Here is a 24552-nt window from a genome sequence, read left to right as displayed (position 1 = left end):
AATGCTTAAAACAAAGAATTTTAAAAGTTTCTGTGTCGTATTGAATATTTGACCTGAAAGCACGAATTTTTTTGGAAGTAGCAGACAAATCATTCCCCATTTCTATAAACTCTGAATAAAAGCTTGCAAGGTAGAAAAGATGAAAGCACTCTAAGAAAAGCAAGAGCCTAACCCGGAATAGGAAGTGGAAGGGCTGTACAGTTCATGGGAACACAGCAGGAAAGATGATGAAGGTCCAGCATTGGAAGAAATGGAACACTCATCACACCGAGCAGTGCTGATATATGTGACTTTAGGAATGATGCTACTTAACCTTGACTTAATTTTGTGATCTGCATTTAAATCAGCCTTTAAAATTATAGGCTGAATTCTATGCAAGGAGTTACCTTATCCAGAAAGAAAAAGGGCAGGGATTACTCACTACAGGTCCTATCACTTTATTTTCTGTTCCCAAAAGCCAGGTGCCAGCCAGTGGTGGGGCCTTTCCACAAGGGCACAGACAGGAGTTCAGTTGGCTTCTCTGAAATTCAGGGAACCTGCAGACAGTGTGATACTGTCAGATTCAAGATTGTCTTGCATCCATCCTTCTGCAGAGCTCAGCAAACACAGAGGGACACACATTCATCAGGTCCTTCATGGTTCCTGGAAAAGTACATTCCTGATCACAGCACCACATTTCTCCTTCCAGCAAGCTTGTCAAAACGATATATACTGCTTTTTATTGCTTTGCATTTCTTCAAACCTCTTTTAACCCAGGCTCTGCTCCACCCAGTCAGCTCTTTTTTTTCCTGTTCTGACAAAAGCAGAGCAATTCTCAAGGGCCTTAAGATGCTCTGAACACATGGAAGAAGAGTTACTCTGCTCACAGCAGAAGGTGGCTGTTTCCTTGAATAGCTAAAAACCAGCTTCCTGTCCACCCTCAGTGACCCCAGGCAGATGGCATCAAGACAGTTGTGTTCCAGTGACTGTCACAATGCAAGGTCCATCAGCACCTCAAACCTCCCAGAATAGACAGGAATTGTAGTCCCTTGATTCATGTGAAACCCCATATCACAGACTCCTTGTGCACTTGGCTAAGCCTCTCTCTCAACAAGCTAACATGTTATTTTTTCTCCTCCTAGTTCTGCAATTTGGAATTCTTCCTAGAGTGGCAATTAAGGAAAAAAACCCACAAAATCCAAACCCAGAAATGAAACAAGAAAAGTCTGGAGATGCAGCAAGAGGCATTTTACTTCTCCCATGCCCTGCAAAGGGGACAAAGGGCACTCAGGAACATCTCCCTTGGGATCCTGCTAACTTACTTTTACCACTTAGTCGTGAGCTGCAGCTCAGACAAAAAAAATGCTGACGAAGTAATGAACTTGCCTTTCTCTTAATGATCTTAAAATCATTCTTTTCAGTACATTTGTTCTCCACACTGGATCCACCACGGCTGTCAGTCATTAAGGAAAAGGGAGGTGCAGATGAATGACATTCTACAAGAAACTGTTAGAAAAATGTTAAATACTCAGAAAATATCCAAAAAGCTGTCACCAAACTGATCATCCTAAAATGATGCCAACTACAAGCAGAATAAAACCACCTGGAATGGGATGAGCAAACTGGATTGTGGAAGGTACCTGCAGAGCACGGGAAGCCCCACTGAGATTCCTTCCCACGCTGCTTTTCACTCCAGGCTCATGTACATGAGATGCTCCTTTGCTTTCTGCCAGGCCCCAGGAGGAGGGTAAAGACAGAATCATTTCATCTCCAAGTGAGGAGACCCTCCTGCTGCCAAAGCCTGAAGCAGGTGAGATCTTAGAGCCCTGCTGGACACTTCCATCACTTGCCTTACAGCAAGCAAGGGCACTTCACATGGTCTCTAACCCCAGGTACACCTCTGTAACAAAGTTCTGCTTCCTGCACAGGAACTTCTCCATAGTTCACAGCAAAGAACAGGGATGAAATGCTGTCCCCTCTATCTTTCACATTCCCTCACCTAGATATTTCTAGAACGATAAGATGAATCTGCACCTGGATATTACAGTGAATTCTTGTAATTTCTTGTCTGTGTGAGCATCTATGTTCAAACAAGCTTTTCTTCCCAACTCAGTAGTTCTTTCTTCCTCTGACAAGGAACAAGCCTACCATTCCTATAAGATTCCTTTTTCAATTTCTTTTTTTTAAAAGATTTTTGAGGAATGGTTCTATCCTGAAGAAACCTCTTTGCAGATTTTTTTCCCCTTTCTCTCTCTGCTTTTCTACCTCTGTTTTTTTCTTTTATTATACTTTTTCACAGAATAGCCTCAGGAAGACACTTTTATGTTCCAGCACTGCTTGCATTTCTCTTATGCGTGTACTTGTAGACTCTGTGCCTTACTTTGATTTCCTCTCAAGATTCTGACACTAAAATGTCCATCATCAACTCCTTGAATTACTTACCCCAGCACACTTTCTGATCCTACTGAGCTGTTCTGCTTGGGTGTTTACTTTCCAGGAATGTCACTAACAAAAGGGTCGGAGAGTTGTGTTTCCCAAACCTTCACTGACAAGCCCAGGAACTCGTGTTTCTGGGCTGGGCGTAAATATTTATTTTTAATTATTTCTACAATCTTTCAAGTTTTCTAAGTAGCGCAAAAGATAACTAACTGGGTAAGTGTGCTCTTGTGTTAAAGACAAGATATTCTAAACAAACTAAATCTCTTTTGACAGGTTTCATATGTCAGTCATAAGCAAACACAAACATATTTAACACACCTAACACTACTAGTACTCCTGAAAACGCTAGTTTTATTAACTGGCAATTTTTACAATGTCACTAACACCAAACCTACCACTGACCCTACCACTTAAACAACATACACAAAAGTCAATCCTGACACAGTTAAGAAAAATTAATGCAAAAAAGCGTCTTGCATTTTTTTTTCTACTATTTAAAATAGAATATCCCACAAGATCAAAAATTAGACCTATAGAACAGCTGAAGAATAGCCAGCACTCATTTCTCAAAGACCAATGCCATGAAAGTTCAAGAAGTGCTCACCATTCCCTGACATATTCAACACTAACATCTCCTGTATATCTTTGCTTGTGATAGCTCTGGTACATTTATTAAGAAGGTCAGCTCTAAATTTAGTGATTCCTTAGGCTAGCAAAGCTATGAGGAAGGCAACTGGAAAAAATGAAATCTTCTGTCCCCCTTCTTTTGCAATTCATTAAGTTCACAGTCATTGCCCACTCTTTTCCTTTCCTAACGTAAAGCATCATATTAATAAACATTCTGTGAGTGCATCACCTACAGCCAACTCTCCATGCCCACGTCTCTCCAACCAAGGAGCACATGTTATAATGGATCCAGTGTGGGAGATGCTGTGCTGGCAGCACACTGGCCAGGAAGAAGTTAGCAAGGGGCCAGTTGATGAGAGTCAATTAAGTCTAGAAGCAAAAATACTGGGAAACTCTAGCTGCCCATTAAAAAAATTAGCCAGATATCCTAATGGGACTGGAGTTTAAAGAAACCTTTGCTTGACCCCTAAGCAATTCTGTCTCAGAACAATAAATAGAGTAAACGTAAGCAAATTAGCTATTTTGAATTCAGCAGAAATAACTTAGAAATAAGCTACTAAAACTCACAACATAGATAATTACCCTTGAGAAAAGAAGTAATTAAAAAAAGGCAGTATCACCATAGTTCTAGAAAAGAGGCCTGAAAGGAAGCAATTCAAAGTGTTTCTGGTCAATCAGTAAAAATCAATCCAACAATGGCTGCAGCCAAACTGAACAGAAGAATTAATGGAACTATTAATTAGTGGGAGCAACATGGTAATCACTTGGTGGTTGTGCTACACTAAGAACCAGAAAACGAACTATTTATGCACTAGACTATATGCCATTAAAAGAACAGAACAACTCAAAAGGATATTCAAAAAGAAGCAGGAAAAGTACACAAAATTATTGTGAGAATTAGTCATAGATGGAGAACAGAATCATCGCCTTGGAACTGATACAAAACTAAAAAAGGCAAGAGGTCAGATAATAATTACATTTTGAACAAGAGGAAAGGCTCTTGCAACCAGAGTGACCACAGCTAATGTGTAGATCCAGCATAATACCTGCACTTAAGGAATGGGAGGGAAAGGTACGTGATGACATTTTATTTAGGGCAACTGACAGCATCAGAAAGTACATAGGAACCTTAAAAAAGTGTATGGATGAGCAACAAGACAGGAGATGAAAGGTCAAAAAAGTAAAGAACAATAAAGCACACATCTACTCTTAAACTAAACATAACTCAGGAGCTGAGCCTGCTGCAGACAACTCAGCAAAAATAATTGCACAATTATGCCAAAGATAATGTCAGACTGTTTTTTTTTTAAAAAGCAAGATGAAGAATCAATCAGAAAAGTAATACAGAATTTCTGACAGTTCTTTAAGTAAGAAGTCTCTGCCATGGCCTGTTCCTGGAGATTATTCTTCACTCACATATAGTAAAATGGAAGCACAGTAAAATGGCCTTAGAAATGGGAAGTTGTAAATGCCTAAAAAGACAAACTAAGCTTCAGGAGAAAAGGTGTAAGAATTAAAAATCATAAATAAGAAGGCCATGATAAGTGCTCAGACTTCAAAAACAAAGGGAGAAACCATAAACTATAAGAGCAGCATGTCTCTAACAGAGTGAAGGAATTCCACCAATCAAGGTATAAACAGCAAAATTAACCTGCAGAAATTAACTGTGAGACATTGAGCCCAAGAGACAGAAACACTGCTTTTTAAACCAGACATTTACATGAGTAAGAACATCCACAGCCAGGTCAGGTAAGGTATTCCTGGATGCTCCTGGCACCGCTTCCGAAGCACCCAGGTTGTCACCACTGCCAGGGACAGCAGATAGGACCAGACAGGCGAGGTATCAGAACCTGGATGACAATTTTTATGTTGCTATTCTTCTAGGGTCAAACAAGCACCATCAAAACACACCTTGTTATGAAAAAGGTCAAATTCTTTTAACACAGGATTTTATAAAATACAGGATTACTATCATAAATAGAAAAAAGGTTTATTGAAAGGCTGCAGGGAAATAAGGAGACGTTCTAGGAAGGTGCATGTATGTGATGGCCCTTCAGCACTGGGCACAGGCAGAGAAGCCCTGTCAGAAGCGATGACCAGTGAAAGATAATTCTGTTCTTCAGGAGTGGCCAAGCCATTGGAGCACACAGACACTGGCAGTGCAGCAAGGATTTACAGAATTTAAAAACTTGCCTCAGTTTTTAACTTAAAGCATGTTCGAAAAGGGGCTCAAACATATTTCAGCTTCAAAAGAGTTTAAAACCTTTTATAGCTGTTAAATCTGTGCTACCAGATTATCTGTAGCCATAAATGGGGTAGCTTTAATGAGCAATTATGTCACACGTTTCTAGAGCCCGTGAGCACCTCCTTTCCTGCTGGAATTCCCCAAAGTCATGGCAATTTGACCAGTTTTACTCTAGCTCAGGTTATTTTTTTTCCAGTCTTCACATGACTGAGCAGAACCATTTCCTACACAGCACACAACAAGGGGAAGAGGCAAACAACCAAAACAAATTTTAAAAATCCCCCTTTTTTTACTATTCTACCTACTTGAAGAAATGCCTCTCCAGTGGTTTCTGCAAGGTCTGAATCCCTTCTCTTTGTGCTTTTCACTTAAAACTAAAATAGTTTTCAGTATGTATTAAGATAACAAGCATAACCTTTTAATTTGATGAGTTTTATCTGCTTTCATGGGGGAAATGCTCCTTTCAACTAATACACAAAACAACTTGTGGCTCAGATATACAGAATATGTCTCAATTAGACTGTTAAGATCACAGGACTGAAGGTCCAATTAAGTCCTGTTCCTGCTATTTTAAGCAACTTTATAATAGAATCCAATCATCAAATAATAACCAACTCCTGAGAACTTCTTGAAGCCACTACTCTGATTACAAGGCTGCTCCAGAACCCCACTCCTATTTTGATTAGGAACCAATTTAAGATTAAGAACTGATTAAGACTGATTTACAGATTTATTATTGTAAGTTTACACTGCTTTACTCTTTTTCCCACACTGGCCTTAGTGTTTAAACAGTTTTCTTCCCTTTTCAATACTGAGGGATAAGTACAAGGAGAGAGAGAGAGAGAGAATACTGTTCCCTTAAGCCTGTTAGCTGAAAAAAGCCAGTTTTGTCTCTCTTTGTGACGCAGGAGAGAGAACTGACTTCCCAGACCATCCTAAAAGCCCTTCCTCACATCTGTCCCAAATGAAGCTTTAAAAAAAAAATAAATCCTCCACCAGCATTTTCCACATCTGCTTATTCCCTAGATATACAGCACTAAAGTTTAAAAAACCACCATGGTATCAAGGGATGTATTCAAGTCTTTTACATCTTTCCATTTCTAACTGATAAACCCTATTTTTATATTTCATATCTTTACATGTAATAATGTATCTTTATATATTCTATATCCTATTATATACTTGCTACTGCACGACCATTCACTTTGCACAATTCTGTTTAGGTCTCCATACTGCAAATCCTCCAAGTCACTCAGTCCTGTCAGCTACTCCAGTCCTCCTCTGGATTGACAATGTCCCCCAGCTTTGCACCAGCAAATTCCATTACCACAGTCCTTTCATGTGTACATCAAGACCAAAATACCACTTAAAACTGTCTGAAGACTGGACCTTGAAAACTTTTCAGCAGCTTCCCTCCAGCCCACATTTCTTCACTAGCACTAACTCATCCTTACACCATTATATCACACTTGGCTTTAGGAAATTTCCAACACTCTGCTGTGCTCTGTGCTGTCCTGACCCTCACCTATGTGGGATGGACTGTACTTGCAGTACTTCTCCAGCCTGGACACTGCTTGCTGCATCCAGCAACCCTGTCCTGTTGAGGATAATCCTCATAATCCATCTTGTCTCCAACCACGGGAAACATTGCAGAAATGGTTTTTCAACCAGAAGGTGTGGGCATGGAAAACACATCCTTGCTGCAGATGGATGAAGGGATCAGAGGTGTGCAAGAACCATCATCCTTTCCACTCCTGTGCCAACAGCTGGCCCACATTCCTGCCCGACACTCCCCAGGATGCTCTTGCTCCCCATCATCTTCCCCAACTGCTACAGCTGGGCAAGACCTCACCATCACCAAACTGCTGTAACAAACACAACAGCATCTGGCACACAGACTTTACCAGGTACCAGCTGCACTGCCCCAAATTCACCTAGACAAGGAGGAGAAAACTGGTTGTGTGATCCTGGGAATGAGTCACACCCCTGGCTCAGCCAGCCCTGGCCTTTGAGCAAGGAGGGAAGCAGGTGCCAGAGCAGAGGGCAGCAGCAGCCTGCTCCCATCCCACACGCTCATGGTCCATCCAGCCAGCATCTGTCCTGCACTTCCAGCAGCTGGGTGGGAACAGAGACCTCCCCATCCTGACACAGAAGAGAGGTACATGGTCTGTTTACCCAGAATTTTTGGGCATGTCTGCTGGAATTCCAAAGCCCCAAAAGATTTATTGTAGAAGCTCTGACGTCACTTTCACACAGGAACACACATCCTGGCAGTGAGAAATGACACTGAAGCAGGAGAAGTTTGTAAGGGCCTGCTTCCCAAATTCCGGCAGTCACAGGTTTGTGTGCTATGTTACAGCTGTTCTGATTGCTGACATCTCATCTCTTATGTACTTATATACCCATTACCATAGTAACCAAATTCCTCAGAACATATAATGCAATTTTTGTATCTGGTGTATTAGAACAAAATTATTAAGGTTACAAAGGCAAGCATTCCAAAATTAGAAAGTGTCAGAATTCAGACTGCCATCTCCCTTGCCAACCCATCTTCTCTTGCTGCCTCCCTCCCCATCTCCCAGGCTCCCAAGTCACCTCTCCTGCAAACCTCCATCTCCAGTTCTCCATCAGCTCCAGCTCCATCCTCTCCGACCCCTCTGCAGTCCCAGTTTCACTGTACTTCTGTCCTAACATATTCTTATCTCTCCCCTCTCATCTGACTTTTATACCTCCTGCATTCACACCAGGCATTTTCCTCCTCCACACTGCCTGAGTGCTCTCCAGGAATGATTCACTGAACACAGGACAGATTCCTGACAGTCTAGGAAATGGAGACAAGAGGAGCCTCTCTTGCAAGGTAAAGTCCTTCTGATCTCCCATAGTCCAGGGCTGGAGCCTCTTCTGCTGCTCTCCAGGGATAACTGCCTGCTCAGCACCAGGAGCTGCAAAATGCCTCAGCAACACCCAGTGCTGGTTCACCCTCTTATTGCCATTGCACTGCAAGGATGGGTCCCACTAGGGAAAAAGCCCCCATTTCAGGAGGTGCTCTGCAAATACAGAGTCTCCATCTTGATGGAACTTAACATAAACAAATTAACTGTTATACTTTACCTGCCTATAGCACTATTTTATACACATAAATATATCACTAGGAGGAAGACACATGCATGGAATGCTTAAGTGCTGTGTTTTCCCTGAACACCAGCACCTGCAAGCACTGTGGAATCAAGAGTTGAATCCACTGCAGTGCAATACACCCAGCACGCTCAGCACATTCCTCCTTACAGGTTTCCTAAAAAGTCCATCAAACCAGGACTTGGACATCCTTGTGCTTGACTGCCTCTCCACTAGAGAGAAATGTTGAGTTGATACATCATTCTGCACACACAGAAAGTAAATGACTAGGTCTTTTCTTCAAGAACCTGCTTTAAAAAGTTATCTGTCTCTTTTCTGGTTTGGCAGTATTACTAATTGTCCTGAACACAAGGGATGAAAGAGGTATGTCAACATCTGCACCTGAAGCAAATACTTGGAACAACAATTCATAAACACGGCCCATACAGCAGGTTTAATGCCCAAGCTTTGTTCTACCTGGGTTAACTCTTACTATGAGTATTTAAAAAAATTCTTCTCTGGTACACCAACTCTTCAGCTCTCAAGTAAGAAATGCAGCACTTTTTTCTGGTCTGAAGAGAGGAGGAAAGAGTTTAAGTCATTTGAATGTATCTACTCAGTGTTACAGCATTTTGAGGACAGAAGGGTAATTTCAGCTCATGTAGAAACACATCCATCCTAAATCTGACAGAAAACTGTAATCAGAAATTGGTCTATTTCAACAGCACAAATTCAAACACCTCTATATTTCACAGGTTCTTTCTGTGCTCACACATAAAGCCACTTAATCCAGCTGTTCTCAGCAATCATTCACAAAAGCAAATGAATGAAAAAGAAATAATCAGCAACCATTTCCACTCCTACCCTTTAACTGAGGGGAACAATAATTTGACTGCTTCAGTCAATGGACAAACTATTTCCTGTGCATTTAAGCAGAAGGTTAATTGAGATATGGTGGAACATGCTCTCACACTTGGACCTTCTGAAAACAAGGTTGTCCTGCCTGCTTCAAGGACTTTGGCCTCAGCTTTTTCATTAAGTGAGGCAGGGAGCTGCCAACAGGTCACTTTTCCAAGACTGAACTGATCTTCAGGAGACATAAAGGAATAGCATTGCAAAGAAAAAGCCAATTAAATTGATTCTGTTTTTCTCCTTAAGCATTCCTGCTTGCAGGGAGTGGGCTGGAAGGCTGTGTCCTGGCCTGTGCTGGATGGCAGCACTGGCTGCTCCCAGGAGCTGTTGATCTGAAGGCAATCAGTGATTTGGTTGGTCCAAGCTCAACCACGCTGCTCAGAGCCACACAATCATGCCATCTAATGAAGGATGAGAGCTGGAGATGATTAAAGCTACTACCCAAAGCAATAACCACAAGCACAGCTGGAGCAGGACTGAGCTCTATGGTCTGAAGGGCCTCCTTAAAATGGTCTGCAAATATGCGACAGAGGGGCCTGGCTCTAGCAAGACATGAAGAAGCAAAGCATCAGGGAACAAGGACAGTCACAAGAACAGTCCCAAGAGAGCGCTGGCACAAGGGATCTTGCCAGAGAGGTGTTAGAAAATTTCAAAAATCAATCACCTACTGGTTTGTTTTGGTGTTGGCTTTGTGTTCTTTGGGGTTTTTGTTTGGTTTCCCCCCCCCCCCCCCCCGAAACAGGGCTTGATATTCTTTCTCAATTTTCATTTTGGCAAATGGATGACTCACACAGAACACTACACTTCTCTTACATGACACACCTCCTGGAGACCCTCCCATTCCCCTGGAGATTTTATCAAACATTTAAGACAAACCAGAAGAAGTTGGCTGCATCAGAGTTTCAATACTGGAGTGGTAAATCTTTGCAGAAGAACAGCTAAGTCAGTGAATAACAGAATCATGACCATTAACATCTTCTGCCTCGAGATTCTCAGCCTTCCTCCAGTCAGAGAACATGGGGGCTGAAGGCTATCTCTGCTCCAGCAGCTGTTTAGAGGAAGATGTTATCAAATTCCTTCCACATCTGTTTAGATTTCAAGAGACAAGCACCCACATCACACACAAAAAAACCACCCTCACATCCTTTTGTCAGCCAGCTCTTTGAAGGGGCGCAGAGAAAGGAGGAGCTCCTCGCCCCAAGAGGCTTCCTGTGAAGGGCACAGGTAAGGTGTAACAGCAGAGTAATACAGGAAATTTTTGCACTACTGCAGTCTGCACTGCACCTTCTCTAGGGATAAATAAAATTCCGATCTCCACAATCTCCATGGCTGTCAATCTGACACCTTTTGTGAATACTAAATTCACACATACAAAGAACTTTCTCCTTTGTAGGTTTTGAAACATCTCACATGCCGTTTCCTACTGGTAACGGAACAAGCAGCATAATTTCATACCTGGCAATTTGAAGCCTCTTTCAGCAGTTTGGAATAATGGATTATGCCTTTTGTTTGTCAGTAGGAACAGGCAAATAAGAGGGGAAAAAAACAACTGCAAAGTTTCAAGCAGCAATTCCTGTATTAGAAGAAGAGCTATTTTCTGACTGCTCCTGTTGGCTAATAAACAAAGGGAACGTCAGGTGTCCATTTTATAAATTCTAAAGATCTCGGATTTTTGAACTGGGAAAGTAGGGCAACCTCCTGATACCTTGGGCAGATACATCCCTAACAACCAACCAGCAAAAAGCAAGAACTGCTCCCTCATCATGCATGCAGCTCACCCGAGCAGCCCAGCTGGACAGGGAGCTACTGAGAGCTCAACAGGCCATGCCAGGAAACACTATTTACTTTTTGGACACAAGCTATAAAGAGCAACCAAGAAGTAATTAAGGTTCTTGAACACAACGGGGCAAAGAATATCCACTCCAGTGTTGCTCACTGCCCAGAAGTTCTTATTACATCTGGACAGCTTCTCAGAGACCACCAGTCCATCCTCTCACTATCAATATTCAGTTTAGAGCCTCCAAAAGACTCAAAATGCCTCTCTGCAGATTATTTTGCAAAGTCATTCTGAATGAGGGAATATCTAAAGCTCTAGCCTGAAAAAGAATAAACCTATCCATGTTTACAGGAACTGTATTGCTCAGTGTAGCTAACAAGCTGCATGAGAGCCAACTGCTGCCAGGCCACAAAAGGGCTCCCAGAAAGAAGGAAAAATTCCAATACATTTTTATATTAATATAATCCCAAAGGCTTGAATAAAAATCATCCTGGTTGTATCAGCCCAGCAGTTGGTTTTGGCTGCTCCCCTGACCCTGGCTAGGGCCCAAAGGTAATCTTGGTGGGAAGCTGCTGCTAGTACTACCTTGATATCGATACAAACACCTGAAGTGTATGGGACAGTTCTCTGGTAGAAACCCACACCAGCATGGCAAGAAGACACTGTGTAGTGCTCATTTAAATATCTCCAAAATAATCAAAAACAGAGAAAGGTTATATTAAAAGATAAAAGATATATGAAACAAGGAATACTTGGATATTCATAAAGTGCCCCTATATTTGTATCTGGCACAAAACATACATCCCATCCTCCAGTAAGGCAGGAAGGAGCTATTTTTGAGAACTTGATAGTAAAAACTGAAAAGAAATAAGTCTGCTTCTCTTGCTCTCCTTTTCTATTAAGCTAATTCCTGTTGTATAAAGTCAGCTTGAAAGCTCCTTTCAAGGAAAAAGGGGGAGGGAGGAGAGGAAGAATCAGATCTGCTTGTTTTTGCATTTGACATTCAAGTCTCGTCGCCCTGTTTTGTTTTCCTGGAGGACGCGGCGGCGCAGACCTCGCAGAATGATGACATCACACCTACAAAAAAAGCCAAACCCAAACAGGAGGGAAGGAGCTCTCCCTCAAACTAGCTCAGAACAGCAGCTCTGCTGCTGGCTGCTACCTTTTGGACAACTCAAAACTCAGTGGGTCTGGGGGTAACCAAATAGGTAACCAAATATTCCCTTCAGACCCCTGGCCCATGTGAGCAGCCCATGAAAATGAGGAAGGTGACAGTCCTGCTCCTTTCCAGGCCAGGCAAAATCAAGTTAAGAGGTGTTTAGCTACTGTTCCCCTCTAGAGATACCTTGACTACTACATTGTTTTATGCCTGTTTATACATGTTTTATTGTTGGTTGGGAGTTACACGGGCAAGTGGCTTTTACCATGATGAAACAAAGCAAAGTACAGCATGTTTAAGTCGCTCAGTAAACTGGAAGCTGCTCTGTCTGCAATGCTTTAAAAAGTTATTCTTTCATATGAAATAAGAATTCTGAGCAGCATCTTTCCTGCAGAGCAAGGAGCCATGCTGCACCAGGGACGCAGGAACTGCTAGGCGTGCATGCATGCAGAGTGCAGCACCTGCACAGGATAAAAACACTCCTCTTGTGGTGAAGAAGTGTTCATACCCTGTATTTACTAAAACTCCAGAAAGGCCCTTGCCAGAACATGTGCACTCACTGCTCCACGTCACAAGGAGATTTACCTTTCAAGTAATATGTGAACTCAACACATTGACATGATTGGCAAGCTGAGAAATAACAGGCTTTAAGCGAGAAATACCTGCCAAATCTTGGAAACAAATCTCCATTTAAGACACCAAACTAGATAGCACATGACCACTCTCCTTGCTTCTAACAATTTATGACTTAATTTTCACAATAACAAAAAAAATCAGGAAAGAAATACAAAGAATTACAGAAGTGGAAGTCACTAAATATCCAGTGGTCATATGGTTCCACTTATAGCAACTGAACAGCACAATGGTGGCAAAGCATTCGACTGCTTTTGCTGTGATTTTTTGGTAATTGAACATGAAACTACGAAGACTGCCATATCTACCTTACGTACATCTCTTGTACGTAAGTACAAGCTCAATTCAGACAGAACACTAATAATTCCTCAAAGCAGCAAAACAAACCTAGCCTTGCTATTAACTTAGGGACAGTGCTCCAACAGGAACATCAGCTAACCAGGGTTTATTCTCAGATTCTGTCCAGAAAAATATTTTTTAAATATGCCCTCATAGAGGACTCTCATGACTCCCCTGAATTCAAAAGTCTTGTTATTACTATTCATTAAATACTAGGAAAAAGGTTCTTCATCCAGAGGGTGTTCGGGCACTGGAACAAGCTCCCCAGGGAAGCAGTCACAGGCTGAGTGTTCAAGAAGCATTCAGACAATGATGTCAGGCACATGGTGGGATTCTTGGGGCCACAGGAGTCGGACTTTGATGATCCTTGTGGGTCTCTTTCAACTCACAATATTCTATGATCATCTACCTTGAGAAATCCTCTCATAACAATGGCTGATTTCAAATCAAATGCAAGTACAGATTTCTGTAAAGCAACTGATCTTTTCTATAGAATTTGACTTTCAACAGTAAAACAGTAAGTGCGTTCCAGTGTCTATCTAAAGATCTCAATCTCCTGCCCCAGTGATTAAAAGGAAGGAAAATGAGACAAGCAACTGCCAGTAAGGAAGCATCAAAAGCAGGTGGTTACTCCAATCCAAGAAGGAATTCTGCTTCTAAGTTTGAAGTCTGAGCTCTGTCGTCTTGGATGGGCCCAACGGAGCATGCCGAGTCCTGCTGTGTTGACTCTGGAGACCAGTCAGGACAGTCGGACAATGACCATCTCTGTAATTTTCTGTTTACATATTTACAGAACGTATTTAAGTGGTGAGACCGTATGTGTCATGTCCTTAGAAATGCTAATCACAGGCATGAAATCACATACAGAAAACCCCTAAATCAGCAGGTGCTTGGTGCCTCCAAACCAGAAAATAAGCAGACAAGTAGAATCACAACTCGCACCATCCTCTCCTTCCACTCATGCTCCTCCGTATCATCCTTGTTTCCCCAACACCTATGTAAATAGGTAGGTAGATTTTGCAACAGGCATGATAAACAGGTACGAACTACTTCAAACCAGCACAGGTAACATTCATTTCAAAGCTGAAAGCCCCTTTTGGAGAAAGCTTGCTAAATTTCACATTCCATGTCTGTGGCAACGTGAAAAAAAATCCCTCAGAAAAAAACAAGGTCCCAAAATATCGAGCACTTTCACACAGGTACTCAAATTTCAAGGTTTTAGTGCTTTTTGGGGGTTATTCTAGTTTAAAAGAATGACTGAAGCAACAAGTCTTAGTTTTACTATTTTCAGGTAAGCCTCAGCTATTTTTCTGCATAGATATGCCTTAAATTAATCCCCACACTGCACACCTCTCTGCAGAGACAGGTACAGTAGAATCTAGAACAGATTAAAGTTACTGGTGATGAGCTGAGCAGTGGCTCACTCTGCAATGCTTGTGGGTTCCGACAGGCACAGGGGCTGGAAGCTCCTCTTCCTTCCCAGGGCATCAGGTGAGAACCCTTTCAGCTTTTTACAGCAGTGTGCATTTGCATTACACAATAACTAGATCCTGAAGAAAAGGTGAGATTCAGCTGTGGCAGAAGACTGCACAAACAGGGTGAAAAGATACACTCTGCCTCCACAGATCTCCATAAAAATGTCCAGACAATACCCAAGTCTTGCAATTTTATGTGCACATGAATATTTTTTACTTAGATGGGCAGTCCCCAGTTATCCCTGTGCGTGCTGACTCCAAAAATGAAAAAGCTTCATTTGTTTTTCATCAAGTTCAGGGACTGATTTACAATGCATTAAAAGCCATTTTCAGATTTATGTAAAGATAAAAATCAGCAAAAAGTCACATTATAGTAACAAAGAATATTAAGAATTCCAAGATCTAGGCAGCTCATTCATGACCAGCATTAAACTGCCATTACGGTAAGGAAAATCTACATAGTGCTCCTATGATGAAACAAGAAACCCCATCCCCTGCATTTTCAGCAGGTCAAGCAGACTTTCAGAGGGAGATCTGTGACAGTGGTGCTGCTGAACTTTGAGGTCTGTGTTGCTCCACTACACCCCACAGGCAAAGCAGCATCCCCTACACTTCTGCTTCCACCTTACAACCTGGGAGGTGCTGATGCTAACTGAGGACCCCATCACCAGCCATGCTCAGTAAATCACTCACTTCTCCACCTGTATTTCAGTATCCCCACCTTATAAATGTGGAAAATAAACATGCATTTATCATCCACTTGAAATACCTTGAGATTTGTGGATGAAATTCAGAGTGGGGAATTACTACTATTATCCTGCCAATTCAAAGAAAAGTATAAAACCATCACACATATAATATTTCTTTGTTATAGCTTAAATTTCTATTTGTGTATTAATATTTCATTTCTCATATTAATATTAATTATAACTATTTCTGTTTAAACATAAAATATTTGTAAATCTACAAAAAAAATTGTTATTATATCAATTTGCAGTCTCTAGAGTAATTCATTTTCAGTATCAGAGATTCCCACAGCAATGGGACGACTATTCAGATGAGGATCACACACCCTGGTGCTGGACCAGCCACTGTGGGAAAACTCCAGAGCCCTACATGATGGCCCACCTGCACAGTGGCCCACAATTACCAACTCCTGCAACAAGGGATAACATAAGAGACTTAAAATAATGTGCTAATTAGTATTTTCAAGAGATAAGGGCCATTCAAGAAAAAGCACTAAAATACGTGGGAAGATTTAGGGGGCTTTTCCAAATTATTTTTTAAAACTGGGCATCAAAAATTCACTGTCAAATTTTTTATTCAATAAACTAGCAAATAATTCTTTAAGTTTTCTTTACGTCTTTGTGACTAATTATGAGCTAGTGAAGGTAAATCATGTACTTTATAAGTAAACTATTTTCATGTTAGTCTAGTATTCAAAGCACTCTGCTTGTTGTCGTCAAATCAGGAACAAATCTTTTGCCCAGTCTTGTTTTTGCAAATAAATTTACATCATCAGTATTGCAGTGAAATTAAAGCAATGGTGAGGATGAAGACTTCCTTCTTCCAAAACATTTTATTTTGGATAAAAAAAACCATGTATACAGACCTCTTCTTAAGTACAGATAATCTTAGTGTTTGGGTCCCTGTGCTCTGTCCTCCCAGTCAGCAACAGAAATGTTGAATTCTCTGGTCAGTTCAGGACATCTGTGTAGGTTGATCTGGTAAGAATGTGGTCAACTACTGAGCTAGCAGCTGACAGCAACATCTTCTGAGAGCTGGAGAAGGAAATATCTCCAGTGATTGTCATGCAATCACCTAAATTCAGCCCAAGCATCCTCACTGAGCCCTCTTCTCCCACCTCCATGGGCACTCCAGCTTGTACAAATCTGGCCACTTGAGGTGGCTTTTGGAATGGAGATGCTCTAGGATTTCTTTGCCCATATATTGTGCCAAATGAAGGGAAAAATAACCTTCCATCACTCACAAAAGACAGATGATCAGCATTCAGATGGGTTCGCCTGCATTCTTGCTGCAAAACGGGCAGGTCCCAGCAAGAATTAACAGGAGGTTCTACCACACACCTCCAGCCAGAGACTAACCTAGTTTTAAACACTTCAAAGCATGTGTTAGAGGGGGGTTTGTGTGGAAAGGGAAGAAGGAAAATTAAGCCAAAAACACAGGTAAGAGTTCAAGGTTTGCCTATACGGCAATTAACCCATAATAAAAATGGAGCTTGGCATTCTTTGCAAGGCACTGCCTCTGAAATGTATCATTATTTCCTTCCCCACTCTGACATGCACTTCTAGGAGACAGCAGGATTTTTTGTCAAGGCCAAGGTTACCCTCTTTTTTAACTAAGGTTGCAAGCCTTCATAAAAACCCCAATCTAAGAGCCTGGCTGCATACTCAGATGTACCAAGCAAGTAAAAAGTGGGGTTCATACCAGTTCAGCTGATGCCAGGGAAAATCATATCACTGCTCCTTAGTCTTTATGGGTGGCAAACCCACATTACTGCAGTTAGTCCAGTACATAACTCTCAAGACAAGACTTCAATATGCAAACACTAATATAAAAAGCCCAAGGAGATATGAAGGTGGTAGATTTAGAGGCAGAAGATCATGTGCTGTGCACAGACCCTGTGTTCTGTTTGACCCTCAAAGAGGGAGGCATCTTACCTAGGGGTACAGAGCCAAATCATACCAAAATAGATTTGAAACCCAGGGTTTAACTAGTTTGCTATCTAGGCCAGGAAACAGTTCTGGAACACATTTAACACAGTTTAATCGCATCAAATCACGGCTGGCCCAGAACTGATTTTAACAACTGTCAACTGCTCCTTGGAACAGGCAAAGCCAAAAGAAAATCACAGCACACAGTTTACAAAGAGCACGGAGACAACCCAAACATCCAGAGCAGCAGCAGCAAAGCAAGGCACAGTCAAATCCCATGATCTTTATTCAGATTGGGTTACAAGGAAGTGGGAACTGGGAGGAGTTAACGTTAGTGACAACTGCAAGCCAGAATCAAGGGAGAAACATGTTGCACTGCCACCAGGACACAGCTTGAGAAATCCTAATAACTGATGGAGAAAGTTACTGCACTACTTACTGGATACCCGTGGCCTATTTGAGAAACAGCACTATCAAAAATAACCTCTCCTCTCATCTCGGCTGGGGAGGGAGGGACAGTCACCAATTAAAAGGGGACTGAGGTGAGAAATGAGAACTGCATATTAAGAATGGTGAAGGAGGAAAAAATAACAAACATGTGCAGTAGCACATGAGATTCTTTCCAAGAAATCTCAGTACAACACTTCTCTGGGCATGGGCTCATGGGTCTGTTATTGCCCTTGAGCAGTGGAATGTCAGGGAAGATTGCTGGGCGCTTGGAAAACAGACTGAACACATGGATGAGGAGCAAGCCAGAAGTGTTACAAGAAAGGGTCCCTACCCTTTCAACATACTTGTACTTGCATATTCCACTTCCTCACGCTCCCTGATCCCAAAGCTTTCCAGAGGTTAGAAATCAGCCAGACCACAGTGAGCTGAAGTTGAACGAGCAACGCAAAGGGAAGACCTGATCCTGAGGACCTAACCCCTCAAAATCTGTGTCTAGTGGTGCTCAACAAATGGCTGAAGGCTAAAGGGAAGAAAAAGAAGTTTGATGAACTAAGTGAAAGGCTGAAAGTAACTTTATTCACATTTTAAGAATGCAAGTGTAATACATTTTGGCTTTTGGTCTAAAGCTACAAGCAAAAATCCCTGAGATTAACAGTAAACATCAAAATTTTCAAATATGGATTGACAAAGCTGACATGCAATAAAAGCTTCCAACAAAACTCACAGGCATTGCTCCCCCACATTCTGATAAGAGGCTGCCCTGTAAACACACTGCACTCAATAAGCATAAGAGAAACTGTTTTTATAAAACTACATCTCACTCTAAAGAAAATATTTGCATGGCTGTAGCCAGGAGTGTAATAAGGGTCACTGGAAGATCACAGGCACAGAAAACTGAAGATCCTGCCAGTTTTAGAGTTTTGTGACTTTTACTTTTTTCCCTCAAAATCCAACTTTTCCCCCAAACAAAACATTTCCAGCCTTTTCCATCCTAAGGACAATACTCAATATGTAAATCTCATGCTGTGACCCCATCCTGACCTCTAAAGAAAAATCAAAACTGCTTCTAGCCAAGCAATACAGCAGGCAAAACTTCGAGCTACTGTCCAGTTGTATTAAGAAGCCATTATCACTCTAACTCATGCCGGACTGTCCTCACCTATCCCTAAGAGAAAGAAAACTTCACCTCCAAGCTATAGGTGTGTAACTAATGCTGCAGATCTGTCCTCGGCAAGCTCTGATTAAATTGGAGAAACTTCTCTGTTTAGACAAAACTTATTGCTGCTTTGGCAATTTCATGTTGTGTTTACAGTGGATACCTTGCCTTTTCTTCTGGCAAAGAAACAAAGATTTAGCAGAATGTGAAAAAAAAAAAAAAAAAAAAGTCAAGAATAATAATGCACTTATTTCTGACCAAGTATTAGAAGTTCCTAATAGTTTCCCTTTCATAATTAAAAAAACACTGTCATTTCAGTCATCACCAAATATTTGTTCAAAAATTGCTTTAAAAACCATGTTTGGAGCCCCCACTGTGCTGGCTAATGTCCATTGTGTTTCTAAGGGCCTTCAGAAAGTATTCCCTCCTCCATGTTCTGTACTGTAAATGAGCTCAGATCACCAAGCTGACACTTAGACAAGGAGGAAGGAGTAGTGCATAAAAGCCAACTCTGCTTTTAAACAGCTCTCTATCTTTTCCTACTATTTTCTGCACACTTCTTCCCCTCAGACACTTTGCATTTCACCTCTGATTCAATATTTTTATATTTTATATTTTTTCACAGGAAGGACTCTTCCTCTGGAACTTCACATGAGGGCATTAGTGATTTTCTGACCCTTTGTCCATTGAATTTTTTTTAGTCTCTTCTCCACAGAGAAATCAATGTATGATCAGCAATGCCTCAGCATGTTAAAGGACAATAAAAACAAAGAATCCTGAAACCTAACCACTACAAATTTGGCAAAAACTGCCACCAGCCACCTCTGTCTCTAAACCTCATCACTGGCTGTGATGGTGCATCCCAGTCCCTAACCTCACCTCACTATGCACTGAACCATTTCAGATCACCAAGCTGGCACAAAATTGTATTTTTCCTTAGGTTAGCTTTCTGCTGGTGCAGGATCAAAGACCAGAGCCACTGGAATGACACACATGGAGAAGCAGGTGGAGGACAGGACTGCACACCTCAGTCAACTTCCAGCATCAAGGGAAATCACCAGAGAGCACCAGGCTGCACCGGGGCTTCATCCTGCACCTCATCCATCCAGAACGAGCACTTTGTGCAGAAGAGTAGGACACATTCACTATTATAAAAGAAAGGACGGATGTGGGTCTCAGAAGGTATTAAATCATCCTGCTCTGTGCTGTTACAGGCAAGCTTGTCCCAAGCATGGTTAAACAGAGGAGGACATGTGTCAGCCATAACTGAAACCCTGCTGTCAGACCCAGGAAACTTTCCAATTCAGACATGATTCTATCCCAGGGTTGAAGTTCAGCTCTTCCCTTTGTCCAGGTTCACAAGAGGAAATAAAAGTAAAATCCTTGACACTACACAGCATAACTGAACAGGAAAAATGTAATGGTCACCCAGCACCACTGCCATTCAGAAGGCAAGAGCCCAGCTCACCCCTGGTAACACCAAAGATTTTTATAATTTCTAGTATGCACTTCAACCTAACAGTATGTTGTTTCCATGATTTAGATGTGAACAGGAACACAACAGAAAATGCTTCTAAGGTAGGATCTTACTGATTATGAGAGTGTTCTCCAAAATACACTGAGAATGAAATAAGTGGTATTTACCATTGCTTCCTCACCACTTCTGGATCACAAAGAGAGCCAGAGTAACCCTAATTATTTCCTTACTTGACGAAATACCTATACCGTCAAAAAACTTCTATGAGGCTTATTTTGCAAATGACCTTACTCCCTAGTAAGTTAGATCAGAAGCATATCCTTGCAGAAGTGACAGACAGGAGAGACAACAGCAGCAGTACATCTAGTCTGTCTTTGCTAGAAAGAGAATTGCACCTGAAAACCAAGTACCTGGAAACCACCTAATGTTCAGTTGAGTATGCAAGGGTCATCTCAAAGTGGAACTCACTACTGCAGAGTCAGCTACCTACAACATCTTTAAAACAAATCTCTGAAATTGCTGCCATATCTATTGTTCTCTACAAAACATCCTCATTACAGGAAATCCACTACTAGGATACATCTGAAGATGTAATTATTAGTGTGATATTTGCTTCTCTTCTAATGAATCTCACCAAGCATAAAACCTAAGACTGTCTTACAACTCACTAAAACCTTGTTATTCTGGAGAAAAAAGCTGGTGAATAGAGCTAGAGATGAAAACCGCAGAATCGGAAATGTTATTTAGCTGGAAGTAAACATTTAAAGTTCTTCAGTTTAGCTTACTCTGGAATTTAACAGCAGGACAGAGATAACTTTTTCAAGTAGTCTAACTTGAGGCCTAAGCCACCTTATCTGTACATAATTTTAATGCCAACATCTGGTCCTGTACAGGCAACACTTAATTCAGTCTAGTTAAAAAGAAAAGTAACATCAAACTATCCAAAGAATTTTTACTTCAGGCAGTTATGTTTCAGCAGGATTAAACTTAAAATTAAGCTGTTCTACCACCATCACCTTCTCTTCAGTTAACAGAGGAGAAAAACATTCTCTCAAGTTCAAAGGACAAATTAAGGTTCAAGTTTATCAATGTATTTCAATCTACAGATAAAAGGAAGAAGAGTCCTAAAAATGGCAAACATACCAGTCAGAACTAGGCCAATGTTGTGGAGAACCTAATATGAAGGCTCAAACCAATCGTTGATTAGGTTTGCCCTTGGACATAAGTAGCAAAAACTATGACACACTAACTATGAAGAGGCACAAAGGCAAGGAAAATGTAGGCTCAAAGTAGGCTCAAGAAAAACATACCCAAAAGGGTATTTATTGCAACAGAAGTTGTTATTCTGTAATCCTGAAATATGAAAACAAACCTTCCCTAGTGTCAAAATGTATCAGTTCTCCACGGTTCTCACTATTATGAGCTATCTACTAAAGCTTCTTTTCAGACACTGAAGATCTGAACTATATTGTTCAATTTTATATACATATATATATGGGGTGGTATTTTTGAAACGTTTCATCTGAAGCATTCCAAGCTGATAACCTTTATCCAAACACATAAAACAAGAGCCATGTCAAACACACTATAAATAGCATTAATAGTAAGGAATCAATAACATCCAAACCTTTAGGTAACATCTTATTAATCCGCCCTTGGCATGCATGGGCACACTGCTGTAAGGGCTCTCAAAAAGCAATAGTCAAAGGTGAAGGACACAATTTCTTCAACTAGTTAATGCAACTGCTATTTAACCAACAGAGCCACTAAAATGCCACCTAATGAAATACTCCCTACCATGATAACCAGCAGAGACAAGCACGATAAACATGAAACGTTTCTCTAAGAAAATATATTAAAAGTCCTCAGGGCTGTTACCGATCTGTCATAATTTTTTCCGAAGGCATGTAAAGATCTACATTTGACAACAACCATTTTAATCTCTGGTTCTCCCCCCTCCCCCCCCATTTCTTGTACCGCGCCCAACACAATGGTACAACTGCATCTCCCAGGTATCGCCTTGATATTTATTTCTGCTTTCACAGTGACAAAGGTGAACTCTGATGCTCCAAAGATGCTTGCAGCAAAGCGGGGTGAGAGATATTTCTAACGACATACCCACACGCGGGTTACAGAAATCCAGCTTCCATGAGATGTTTTAATCTGACAAATTAAAATGGTTGGGAAACGCTATTTGGGTAACGGAATCGGCCGCCACATGCATTGCTGAGGGGGGAGCAATAAAAGGTCTTTAAAATAGGTCACTTTCAGCCAAATCCCACACCAGCACCGAACAAAATGGTATATACACTGAAAACTCACTGCTTGGGGAGGAGCGTCGGGCAGGGAGGAAAAAGAAAATAAAAGGATGAAAAAAATAAAAGGGCAGAAATCCCAGCGGGTCTCCGAGGGACCCCCGACCTCCCCGGGGGTCGGGGCTCGGCCGGCGAAGCCCCCGGGGGAGCCGCAGACAAAAAGGGCCGCGGCGCTGGGCACGCCTGGCCGCGGGGCCGGCCCCGGCCCCAGCCCTGGGCCTCCGGCGGCCCCTGACAGCGGGGAACACCCCTCCGCCCGCGGCCGCCCCTCCGCGGGAAGCGCCATTTCGCCGCCCGCTCCCCCGCCGGTGCTCGACGGCGGCGGCCCCGACCCTGCGGCACTGCCGCAGAGCGCGGCGGGGGAGGCGCCGGCCCCACCGGGCCGCCCCCCCCCCACCTCCTCCCTCACCCTCCCGGGGCCGCCCCGGCCGAGCCCCCCGCCGCGCTGCCCGCCTTACCCTCCGCCGCAGCCGGGCTGGGAGCGCCGGTCGGCCCCCCGCGGAGGAGGAGGTGGAGGAGGAGGAGGAGAAGGAGGAGGAGGAGGAGGAGCGGGGCAAGGGGCGGCGGCCCCGCGGGGGGAGGCGCCCCCGGAGGGGCGTCGGGCCCGGCCCCCGCGGGTGCCCGGGCGCGGCGGGCACAAAGGCGGCGGGGCACGGCACCTAAGATGGCAGGGCGGGCGCGGCGGAGCGCTCAGCCGCCACCGCCGCCGCCACCACCACCACCGCCGCTGCCTGGGCCCCGCTCGCCGAGCCTTGGCCAGGCCGCGCCGCGGAGGCACGGCGTGCGGGAGGGCGGGCGGCGCCGGCCGTGCCGCCGCGGCGGAGCGGGTCCGTGTGCCGGGCCGCGATCGCTGCCGCCGCCCCGCCGCCGCCGCCTCCCCTCAGCGCCGCCCGAGCTCCGGCTGCGCCGCCGCCGCCGCTCCGCGCTGCCCGCAGCCAGCGGCCCCCGCCCGCCCCTCTCGCGAGACTTCGCCGCCCTCTCCCTCCCCCCCCACCACCACCGCGGCCGGCGGGAGGGGCTGGGGGCGGCGGGGGGAGCAGGGGCGGGGCCGCGAGGGGGCGGTGGAGGGGCAGTTGTGGCGCGGGCGGGGCTGCGTGGGGAGGGGTCGTGGGTGTGAGGGGCGCTCTGAGGAGGGAGTGCTGGTGTGAGGGGCTCTGTGGGGAGAGGTCGTTGGTCCGGGGGGGGGCTCTTGTGAGGAGGGGGCGGCTGGCTGTGAGGGGTTGTGTGAGGGGGAACCCCTGGTGTGAGGGGCTCTTGGGGGGGGCTCATTGGTGTGAGGAAAGAGTGACCATCTGTAAAGGGTTGTGTGGGGAGGGGTTTTGGTGTGAGAGGCAGGTTGAGGGGATGGGTGAGGGGTTGGTGAGGGATAGGAGAATAGGAGAGAGGTAGCACGTGGGGGTGCTGAGGGGAGTTTGGGAAGGAAGGTTTGTGGAAGCCTTGTGTGGGGACACTGAGGGAGGAGAGGGGCCTGAGAGAGAAGATGGTGGGAGGCTGCTGAGGCTGTTTGAGCTCAGCCAGGGTTGTGGGGGGCAGCACTCCTGAGGGGGAATGAGAAAACTTGAGTAGAGGTGTGGGGGAGCAGAGAGACGGGGGGCTAAGTAATGGGGTACGCATGGGGCCTGGACATGGATAGGGAGATGAGGTGTAGGGGAGAGGCCTGGCACGGGTGGGAAATTTTGGGGGGCAGTGTGGCAGAGGACAGTGGGTTTGGGGCAGGCTGGCTGGGGTGAGGATATGGAGCCAAGTGGAGCTGCCTCTCTGGCCAGGAGCAGCTGAGCTG

At 43.6% G+C, this 24552-nt stretch overlaps 1 protein-coding gene across 1 annotated transcript in view; it reads right to left on the bottom strand.

Moving 5' to 3' along the window:
* TAOK1 (TAO kinase 1) overlaps positions 1–23637 on the bottom strand; it is a 69402-nt gene extending 45765 nt beyond the window's left edge. The window contains exon 1 of the mRNA XM_082294560.1: positions 23231–23637. The gene's annotated coding sequence lies outside the window, so the exon portion shown is untranslated. The remainder of the gene's footprint in view (positions 1–23230) is intronic.
* Between the last annotated feature and the right edge of the window lie 915 nt (positions 23638–24552).

This window comes from Coloeus monedula (assembly GCF_965178545.1).
Source record: "Coloeus monedula genome assembly, chromosome: 20".
NCBI lineage: Eukaryota > Metazoa > Chordata > Aves > Passeriformes > Corvidae > Coloeus > Coloeus monedula.
Note: the sequence above shows the minus strand (reverse complement) of the source record. Positions and strands in the feature narration are given on the sequence as shown.